The sequence below is a fragment of the Triticum aestivum genome, chromosome 3A (assembly GCF_018294505.1).
Source record: "Triticum aestivum cultivar Chinese Spring chromosome 3A, IWGSC CS RefSeq v2.1, whole genome shotgun sequence".
Taxonomy (NCBI): domain Eukaryota; kingdom Viridiplantae; phylum Streptophyta; class Magnoliopsida; order Poales; family Poaceae; genus Triticum; species Triticum aestivum.
In genome coordinates, this window is record NC_057800.1 from 318422718 (window position 1) to 318434602 (window position 11885).

Here is an 11885-nt window from a genome sequence, read left to right on the forward strand (position 1 = left end):
GTGCTCCATAATTGCAAACAAAGACATGGATGGATAGTGCACCACAAGATTAACAAAACATCCTTACTGATCATCCTCAAAAGAGGCACGGATCACTAGGAAACAACAAGAACATATGGCATCATGAGATAAACAGCTCCAGGACTTTGTGAAATTACTAAGTCCCTGAAAACAGAATTAGCAAGTGCACCACTTTGCAAGCTTGCACAAGTCACCACACACATCACAAAAATACATGGGTTGCACCTCTGGATAGATGGAAAAACCCTTAACAAAACACATGTAGAACTCATGGGTATAGCATGCACACATTAATCATGGCAAAAATGACAAATATCTAATTGGAGCAGCAGATCTGACAATTATCTCAAATAGCACTCTTCTAACAGCATTTCGGGCATCAGGATGAACTCAAATGAATATGATGCAATGAGATGAAATGATGTACTCTCTGAGGCGAACATTTTGATATGCTATATGCCCAAAACGGAGCTACGGATGCAAAGTTACGGCACGACGAACATGGCAATATGAACTAGGGTTTCGGGAGAAAGTCAACCAAGATCTAGATCCAGATCGGGATCCGAGCGCGATTTACGAGGTCCACCGGAGCAGTGTAGCAGGAGGTCGCCGGAGTCGTCGGGGGACTTGCCGGCCGGGAGGATGGGCTCGCCGGCGAGGTGGCCGGAGTGGTGGTCGGGCACGGAAGCCGAGGGCGGCGAGCGGGCCGGGCGGCGGCTTGGCGACCTTGGCGCGGGCCACCGGAGCTGCTCCCTCGCCGGGGCTGGAGGCGACGGGCGGCGGCGCTGGGCGCCTCGGGTGGCCGGACGACGGCGGGGGCGCGCGATCTCCCGCGGGCGGCAGCGGCGGCGGAGAGGCAGGCCGCGGGGGCCGGCCTCGGGCCCGAGCGGGCCGACGGCGGTGGGAGGTGGCCGGGCCACGTGGCGCTCTGCTAGTGGCCGCGAGTGGCGGCGGCAACTTCGTCCGGCGGCGGCCGGACGTGTCCGGTGGCGGCGGGGCGATTTTAGGGTTTGGACGGGGGAGAGATCCGGATTTTTCGTGGGGGGGGGTCTATTTATAGGCATAGGAGGAGCTAGGAGAGTCCAAATGAGGTGCGGTTTTCGGCCACGCGATCGTGATCGAATGCTCTAGATGATGGAGAGAGTTTTGGTGGGTTTTGGGCCAACTTGGAGTGGTGTTGGGCTGCAACATACACGAGGCCTTCTCGGTCCCTCGGTTAACCGTTGGAGTATCAAACGAAGTCCAAATGGTACGAAACTTGACAGTCGGTCTACCGGTAGTAAACCAAGGCTGCTTGGCAAGTCTCGGTCCAATCCGGAAATGTTTAATCCCCACACACGACAGAAAGGTAGAATTGACCACCGGAGGAGAACGAAGCGCCGGAATGCAAAACGGACAACGGGGAAAATGCTCAAATGCATGAGATGAACACGTATGCAAATGCAATGCACATGATGACATAATATGAGATGCATGACAACGATAACAACACACGGAGACAAAAACCCGAACCCGAGAAAATAAAATAACTTAAGGCCGGAAACGGCAAGAGTTGGAGTACATATTGGGTAAATCACATCCTGGGTGTTACAACACTCCACCACTACGAAAGGATCTTGTTCCGAGATCTAGGACTGGAAGAACGCCGGGTATTCAGAACGGAGGTGATCCTCGCGTTCCTAGGTAGCTTCACGGTCGGAATGGTGTGACCACTTGACTTTGAGGAATTTGATTGACTTGTTGCGGGTCTTGCGTTCAGTCTCTTCAAGAATAGCCACTGGGTGCTCACGATAAGAGAGATCTTCTTGGAGCTCAATGTCCTCGAAGTTGACGATGCGGTCAGGAGTCTTGAAGCACTTTCGGAGCTGAGAGACATGGAACACGTCATGAACATTTGCAAAGTTTGAAGGAAGCTCGAGTTGATAGGCGAGATCGCCTCTCTTGCTGACAATCTTGAAAGGTCCCACGTATCTAGGGGCAAGCTTCCCTTTGATACCGAAGCGACGAGTACCTTTCATTGGAGAGACGCGAAGGTAAACATGATCTCCGATCTCGAAAGCCAAATCACGGTGCTTACTGTCATAGTAGCTCTTCTGACGGGATTGGGTTGCTTTGAGGTTATGTCGAATGACTTTGCATATTTCCTCTACCTCTGTGATTAAGTCATTTCCGAGAAGCTGACGTTCACCGGTTTCAAACCAGTTGAGAGGGGTACGACACTTCCTGCCATACAGAATTTCAAAAGGGGCCTTGCCCGAACTTGCTTGAAAACTGTTGTTGTAGGAGAATTCAGCATAAGGAAGACAATCCTCCCACTTCATGCCGAAGGAGATCACACAAGCCCTGAGCATATCTTCAAGAATCTGGTTGACACGCTCGACTTGACCGCTAGTTTGAGGATGGAAAGCTGTGCTGAAGCGGATGTTGGTTCCCATGGCCTTCTGAAAAGAATCCCAAAACTTGGAGGTAAAGATGCTGCCACGGTCTGAAGAGATCACTTGTGGAATACCCTGCAGAGAGACAATTCAAGAGGTATAGAGTTCCGCCAATTGAGCTGCAGTGATTGACTCTTTGATAGGCAGAAAGTGTGTCACTTTAGTGAGTTTGTCGATGACCACAAATATAGCATCATTGCTACGTTTGGAATTTGGAAACCCAGTCACGAAGTCCATCTCAATGTGGTCAAACTTCCATTCTGGAATGGCAAGAGGTTGGAGGAGACCAGCTGGTCTTTGGTGTTCTGCCTTCACTCTTCTGCAAACATCACACTCATTCACGAACTGAGCGATCTCGCGCTTCATTCGAGTCCACCAATAAGCCTGCTTGAGGTCCTGATACATCTTCGTGCTCCCAGGGTGGATGGAGAGGAGAGAATTGTGAGCCTCGTTCATGATCACTTTACGAAGGTCACCTTTGGGCACAACAATACGATCCTCGAAGAATAGAGTATCCTTGTCATCAAGGCGGTAGCACTTGTACTTGGGTTGACTCTTGGCAATCCCAATCTTCACCTTTTTCACCATAGCATCCAGAAGTTGAGCTTGGCGAATCTGGTCTTCCAAGGTAGGAGAGACTTGAAGGTTGGCGAGGAAACCTTGAGGAACAACTTGCAGATTAAGTTTGCGGAAAGCTTCACAAAGCTCGGGTTGATAAGACTTGAGAATCAGACTGTTGCAATAAGCCTTCCTGCTCAATGCGTCAGCAATCACATTGGCCTTGCCTGGAGTATACTCGATGCTCGGATTATACTCTTGAATCATTTTGACCCATCGAGTCTGCCTGAGGTTGAGATTAGGCTGAGTGAAGATGTACTTGAGACTCTTGTGGTCAGTGAAGATGTCCACTTTTCTTCCCAATAAGAGATGTCTCCAAGTCAAAAGAGCATGCACAACTGCCACCAACTCGAGATCATGAGTGGGGTAGTTCTTCTCGTTGGGCTTCAACTGGTGAGAGGTATAAGCAACAACTTTCTTCTCTTGCATCAACACTGCGCCAAGACCTTGGAGAGAGGCATCGCAAAAGACCTCGTACGGCTTGGATTCATCAGGCGGAGTCAGAACTGGAGCAGTGACCAATTTCTCTTTCAAAGTGTTGAAAGCAATGTCACACTCCGGAGACCAAACGTACTTGACGTGCTTCTGGAGAAGATTTGAGAGAGGCTTCGCGATCTTGGAAAAGTTTTCAATGAATCTTCGGCAGTAGCTTACGAGACCGAGGAAGCTACGGAGTTGCTTCACGTTCTGAGGAGGTTCCCAATTCACAATTGCAGACACCTTCTCAGGATTCACCGCAATGCCCTTGGCAGAGATGATATGACCAAGATAAAGAACCTCATCAAGCCAAAATTTGCACTTGGAGAACTTGGCGTAGAACTGGTGTTCCCTGAGCTTATCGAGTACCAAACACAAGTGCTTGGCATGATCTTCCTTGTTCTTCGAGAAAACCAGAATGTCGTCGAGATAGACCAAAACGAAGTCATTGGTATAGGCGTTGAAGATGAAGTTCATCATGCGAGAGAAAGTCGGAGGAGCATTGACGAGGCCAAAAGACATGACAGTGTACTCATATGAACCATAGCTTGTCCTGAAAGCCGTCTTGGGAATATCTTGCTCACGGATTCGAATCTGATGATAACCCATACGGAGATCAAGCTTGGAGAATACTTGAGCACCTTTGAGTTGTTCGAACAGCTCGTTGATGTTGGGAAGTGGGTATTTGTTCTTGATGGTCTTCTTGTTCAATGGACGGTAATCAACACAAAGTCGGTCCGTTCCATCCTTCTTCGTCTCAAAAAGAACACCACAACCCCACGGAGAAGAACTAGGCCGGATGAGACCCATTCTCTCTTGAATATCGAGTTGCTTCTTCAGCTCCTTCAACTCTTCAGGTCCGAGCTTGTAAGGACGCTTGCACACTGGTTCTGTGCCGGGCTCAAGATCAATGACGAATTCAACTGGCCGGTGCGGAGGCATTCCTGGAAGCTCTTCTGGAAAGACGTCTTGATATTCGCAAACGACTGGAATCTGCGAGATAGCATCCAGTTCACCCTTCTCATTGAGAGAAAACAGACGAATGGTATTATCCCGAGCGGCAAAGACAATTACATCCTCAGACGAATGAGTCAATTGAATCTGCCTGGCTGCACAATCAAGATACGCCTTGTGCTTAGAAAGCCAATCCATTCCGAGAATAAGATCAATATCCGAATTGCCCAGAACAATAAGAGAAGCTAGAAATTTGTAGTCGCCCAACGTGATTGTAACATCCGGGACACAGGTATTAGCTGTCATCTGCTTGCAGGGTGACACAATTTGCAAGGAACTTTGCAGATACTGATAATCGCACTCATACTTCGATGCAAAAGGTTTGGAAATGAAACAATGCGATGCACCAGTGTCAAAAAGAACTTTTGTAGGAATATCATTAACAGGAAGGTTACCCATGATGACATCTGACGAATCCTCTGCCTAAGCTGCATTCATCAAGTTGACCTTGGCATGCTTGGGGTTATGCTTGACCACAGCTGTACTTGCCAATCTCACAGGAGGAGGAGGAGGAAGACGCCTCTGATTGAAGCATTTGTTGGCATAGTGACCCTTCTGTTGGCACTTGTTGCACGTGACCTCTGAAAGCGGACGGTGATATGGAACACTCGATCTTGGAGCTTGAGACGAAGTCTTGTTCTGAAAGCCAGGGTTGGGTGGGTGAGAAGATCCACTTCCACCTTTGCTCTTCTGATACGGCTGACGGAACGGAGGAGGAGGAAGCCAATACTTCTGCTGCTTGGCCACTTGAGTAGAGGAAGAAGGAGTAGCATCCCTGACTCGCTTCTTGGAAGCATCACATCTCAGTTGAGCGGCCTCTTGCTTCAATGCCATGTTGTAGAACTCATCGTACCTCAAGGGCTCAAAGAGAACAAGAGCTAGCTGAATTTCTTCCCTGAGACCACCCCTGAACTGGTATATCACGCTCTTCTCATTAGGGACGTCCTGCTTAGCAAAGCGGGTGAGCTTCTGAAACAACTTGTTGTAGTCATAGACAGACAAAGAGCCTTGCTTCAGGTTGCGGAATTCCTCACACTTGCTTTCAACCACGCTCTGAGGAATATGATGAGCTTTGAATTCTTGACGGAATTCATCCCAGGTAATCACACGTCCTCCTCTGGAATCCTTGTACTGCTGGAACCATTCTGCAGCTTGGTCTTTGAGTTGGAAGGAAGCGAACTTGACGAAGTCCTCAGGCCTGACGTTACTGCACTCGAAATGCTTGCACAGATCCACGAGCCAATTGTCAGCATCAGTTGCCTCAACACAATTGCTGAAAGTCTTTGGCCCGTTAGCAAGGAACTGGTTGAATGTAGCAAAGTGATTCTGATTGTTGCCTTGGTTGCCTTGGTTCGCTTGATTGCGCTCTTGAAGAATGTGCATGATCAACTGTGTGTTTGCATTGGTTGCGGCCATCACAGCTTGCCATGCCTCTGGAGGAGGTGGAGGTGGTGGCGGATCTTGATTATGATTTTGATTGGTGCTCTTAGCGGGAGCCATCCTGAAGAGGTTGACCACCGTTAGCACATTGACAGATAAAATGAAGCTGAATCCAACGGAATGAAAATTGCAACATAAAGTCTTCACATCCGAACAAAATGAACGAATGCATTCCTCTTGAAATGGTCACATATCCATAAATTGAGAAGCCACTTAGAATTTAGGTAGAGAAATAAATCAACAAGGTACGAATCAAGAACGAATACTCGGTAAGAAATCCCAATCTCAAACCAAATATCCGTGGAAGAAGAGCTAGAGCTACAAGAATTCCCACCTATGAAACTCCCGAACCTTTCCGGTTATGCAATCAGGTGTTGGGGATACAGGGGAAGCATAACATCTCACCCAAATCTAGAAAATCCTACATCCAGCTGTATCCATCCTTCAACACATAACCGAGAAAAACTTCGGAAACCATCTACCTCAACCTTCGAAAAGCATCCGTTATACAAGTTATGGCGATACTCCCGAACTCCCGCCCCAGTACTGGGTGGCGTCGAGGTTATCTCACCAACGAACTACATAAAAGAGATTTTCGATGTCGGCATACTAAACTCAGGTATTCCAGAATTGCAACGATAAAATTGTGACAACAACACCTTGAAGCTCAACTCCCCGGGACACTGCCACAAAACCCCTGACAGGAGGCACCAAGACAATGTTCTCGTCACAAAACCATCGGAACGATTCCAAGATACCCGCGTGATCCTAATTTTTTTAGTGAAATTTGAGAAGAGAAGAGTCAAAACTCTACGTCAGGATGCCTTACCAGAGCGATGAGGAGACTGGGAAGTAAAAAGAATTCCTAAACTCTCTGATATATAATTCCTAAATGACTCAAAACATTTTTTCTAGACTCAACAACGGCTGCTAAAAACGATCAAGCAGTGGGGGCTCCTAAGGTCGGGGAAGGCTCTGATTACCAACTTGTAACGCCCTCGATGTGGCTATATCTCCCACGTGTCGAGGCACGACTTAGAGGTATAACCGCATTGAAAGCAATGTCGCAAGTTAGGCAATCTTCACAACATCCCATGTAATATAGATAATGAAAGGGGAGATAACATAGTTGGCTTACACTCGCCACGTCAATCAAGTACATAAATAGCATTACAACATTCAAACACTCATGGCTTGACTACGGCGCCAAAATAAAAGATAACCCAACACGCGACACGGTCCCGATCACCCCAACTGGGCACCACTACTGATCATCAGGGAAAGACACGTAGTATCGTTGAGAGTCCTCGTCGAACTCCCACTTGAGCTCAAGCGCGTCATCTGGAGCGAAAACATCAGGCCCTGCATCTGGTTTGGAAGTAATCTGTGAGCCACAGGGACTCAGCAATCTCGCACCCTCGCGATCAAGACTATTTAAGCTTATAGGTAAGGCAATGTAAATATGTGGAGTTGCAGCAAGCGACTAGCTTATATGGTGGCTATCCTGTTCGCAAATGAGAGCGAGAAGAGGAGGCAAAGCGCGAACGAGTAACTAGAGGGCAATCTTGCGGCAATCATTACTCCAACACCGTGTCCACTTCCCGGACTCCACCGAAAAGAGGCCATCACGGTAACTCACACAGTTGATTCATTTTAATTAAGTTAAGGTTCGAGTTATCTACAACCGGACATTAACAAATTCCCATCTGCCCGTAACCGCGGACATGGCTTTCGAAAGTTCAAATCCCTGTAGGGGAGTCCCAACTTAGCCCATGACAAGCTCTCACGGTCAACGAAGGAATAGACCTCATCCGAGACGTTTCGATCAGACTCGGTATCTCGGTTCTTCAAGACACTTCGACAGGTTAAAACAAATCCAACAGCACCGCCCGAATGTGCCGACAAATCCCGATAGGAGCTGCACATATCTCGTTCTCAGGGCACACTCAGATGAGCGCTCCATACAACTAAAACCAAACCTCGAGTTTCCCCGAGGGGGCGCTGCACAGGACTCTAGTTTGGACCAACACTCAGAGGAGCACTGGCCCGGGGGGGTTTAAACAAGATGACCCTCGGGCTCTGGAAACCCAAGGGAAAAAGAGGCTAGGTGGCAAATGGTAAAACCTAGGTTGGGCATTGCTGGAGAAGCTTTAATCAAGACGAACTATCAAGGGGTTCCCATTATAACCCAACCGCGTAAGGAACGCAAAATCCAGGAACATAACACCGATATGACGGAAACTAGGGCGGCAAGAGTGGAACAAAACACTAGGAGAGAGGCCGAGCCTTCCACCCTTTACCAAGTATATAGATGCATTAAGATAACAAGATAATATAATGTTATCCCAACAAGTAAATAATGTTCCAACAAGGAACGGTCTCCAATCTTCACCTGCAACTAGCAATGCTATAAGAGGGGCTGAGCAAAGCGGTAACATAGCCAATCAACGATTTGCTAGGACATGGTGGGTTAGAGGTTTGACAAGGCAATTTGGGAGGCTTGAAAGCAAGTGGTAGGCATCGTAGCATGGCATAGCAAAAGAGCGAGCATCTAGCAAAGCAAAGATAGTAGTGATTTCGAGGGTATGATCATCTTGCCTGCAAAGTTGTCAGAGTTGACTGGATCCTTGAAAGCAAACTCAACGGGCTCCTCGTTAGCGAACTCGTCTCCCGGCTCTACCCAAACAAGACAAACAAGCAACAAGGACACAATCAATCACGTGCAAGGCTCAAACAATATGATGCAAGGATGGTATGCTATGCGGGATGCAATATGTGATGCATATGCAAGATTTGACAAGGAATGCATGAACCCGGCCTCAACTTGGAAATCCAAGTGTGCCACTGGAAAGATGAGATGAGATCGCTTGAAAACGATATAAAGAATGCCGGAATCGGAGTTACGGTTTGGAAATGGCAAGCAATTCAAATATGACCATGTTCTGCGATTTACAGCAAGTAGCCATCTAAATGCAACAAGATGAACATGCTACAACGCTCAAACATGACAACAAAATACATGGAAGGGATCCATTCAAGATGCTTAACAAAAGATTGGCACTGAGCTACGGCCAATTCATCCATTAACAAGTTCAAACAAGCATGGCAAAAATGCATTTGGTAAACAGATTCCAGACTTAGTGAAATTAACACTTGTCTGGAATTTCAGATCAGATAGCACACTTTGGAGCATGAAAACAATATGCTACAGGACCTGAACATGGCAAAGTAAAGCATGGCATGGAGCTACTCAAATAGCTTAACAAAAGTCCCTTAGTGACCTTGAGCCAAAAGGGATCAGAAAATACATTTGCAAGCATATGAACATGGCAAAAACATAATCGGATCACAGATATCAAGTAGACACCCATCAAGAATACACAACTGGAGCATGCTGAAACAGATATCAAGTAGGCATGTTTACGAGCTCGATGCACTCACTATAGAGCATGCCATTACAATCTAAGCAGACACCCATCAAGAATACACAAAATACAAGCTAGACATGGCAAGAACAATAACATAGCATGCACGGATCAACTACAACATCCTCGGCAAAATCACTAACAAGTAGACAATCTGCCCAGATTCACGAAATAGCAAAAGTAGAGCTCAATTGACTCAAGCTAGGGTGCTCCATAATTGCAAACAAAGACATGGATGGATAGAGCACCATAATATTAACAAAACATCCTTACTGATCATCCTCCAAAGAGGCACGGATCACTAGAAAACAATATGAACATATGGCAATATGAGATAAACAGATCAAGGACTTTGTGGAAATGCTAAGTCCCTGAAATCAGCATTAACGAATGCTCCACTTTGGAAGCTTGTGCTAGTCACCACACACATCACAAAAATACATGAGTTGCACCTCTGGATAGATGGAAAAACATATCACAAAACACATGTAGAGCTCATGGGCATATCATGCACACATTAATCATGGCAAAAATGACAAATATCTAATTGGAGTAGCAGATCTGACAATTATCTCAAATAGCACTCTTCTAACAGCATTTTGGGCATCAGGATGGACTCAAATGAATATGATGCAATAAGATGAAATGATGTACTCTCTGAGTCGAACATTTTGATATGCTATATGCCCAAAATGGAGCTACAGATGCAAAGTTACGGCACGACGAACATGGCAATATGAACTAGGGTTTCGGGAGAAAGTCAACCGAGATCTAGATCCAGATCGAGATCCGGGCGCGATTTACGAGGTCCGCGGGAGCAGTGTAGCAGGAGGTCGCCGGAGTCGTCGGGGGACTTGCCGGCCGGGAGGATGGGCTCGCCAGCGAGGTGGCCGGAGTGGTGGTCGGGCACGGAAGCCGAGGGCGGCGAGCGGGCCGGGCGGCGGCTTGGCGACCTTGGCGTGGGCCACCGGAGCTGCTCCCTCGCCGGGGCTGGAGGTGACGGGCGGCGGCGCTGGGCGCCTCGGGTGGCTGGACGGCGGCGGGGGCGCGCGGTCTCCCGCGGGCGGCGGCGGCGGAGAGGCGGGCCGCGGGGGCCGGCCTCGGGCCCGAGCGGGCCGGCGGTGGTGGGAGGTGGCCGGGCCACGTGGCGCTCTGCTAGTGGCCGCGGGTGGCGGCGGCGACTTCGTCCGGTGGCGGCCGGACGTGTCCGGTGGCGGCGGGGGGATTTTAGGGTTTGGACGGGGGAGTGATCCGGATTTTTCGTGGGGGGTCTATTTATAGGCATAGGAGGAGTTAGGAGAGTCCAAATGAGGTGCGGTTTTCGGCCACGCGATCGTGATCGAACGCTCTAGATGATGGGGAGGGTTTTGGTGGGTTTTGGGCCAACTTGGAGGGGTGTTGGGCTGTAACACACACGAGGCCTTCTCGGTCCCTCGGTTAACCGTTGGAGTATCAAACGAAGTCCAAATGGTACGAAACTTGACAGGCGGTCTACCGGTAGTAAACCAAGGCCGCTTGGCAAGTCTCGGTCCAATCCGGAAATGTTTAATCCCCACACATGAAAGAAAGGTAGAATTGACCACCGAAGGAGAACGAAGCGCCGGAATGCAAAACGGACAACGGGGAAAATGCTCGAATGCATGAGATGAACACGTATGCAAATGCAATGCACATAATGACATGATATGAGATGCATGACAACGATAACAACACACGGAGACAAAAACCCGAACCCGAGAAAATAAAATAACTTAAGGCCGGAAACGACAAGAGTTGGAGTAGATATTGGGTAAATCACATCCGGGGTGTTACACGAGCCAATCTTGGATTTGAGCTCGTTATAATAACTAGTCGAGTCGAGCTAGCTCGTTAACGAAACGAGCTCTACCGAGTCGAGCCGAGCTGGCTCGACTCGGCTCGAATTCCAGCCCTACACAGGGGGCTTACCTAAGACCATAGAGAGAGCGACGAAGACGACAAACCATGTCATTAGGAACAGAATACCCAGGTGGTGGCTGCATACAAACCTCCTCACGCAACTCACCATTAAGAAAGGCATTCTTAACATCAAACTGAGATGCAGACCAATGACGAACAAAGGCCACAGCAAGAAGTGTGCAGATAGTGGTCATATGGGCCACATGAGCAAATGTCTCATCATAATCACAACGATGCTCTTGCTGAAAGCCACAAGCCACAATACAAGCTTTATAATGCTCAAGAGAACCATCAGAGCGAGTCTTAATCTTATAGACCCACTTACAAGTGATGGGATGCACATGGGGAGAAAGAGAAACCATATCCCACGTGCCAGTGCGCTCAAGTGCAACAATCTCCTCTGCCATCGCAAACTTCCATTCAGGATGAACAACATCATCGTGATAAGTGGTAGGCTCAAGTATAGCCAAAAAACCATATCGAGAAGGAGAATAGCGGCCAGGAGAAGGACAAGGCT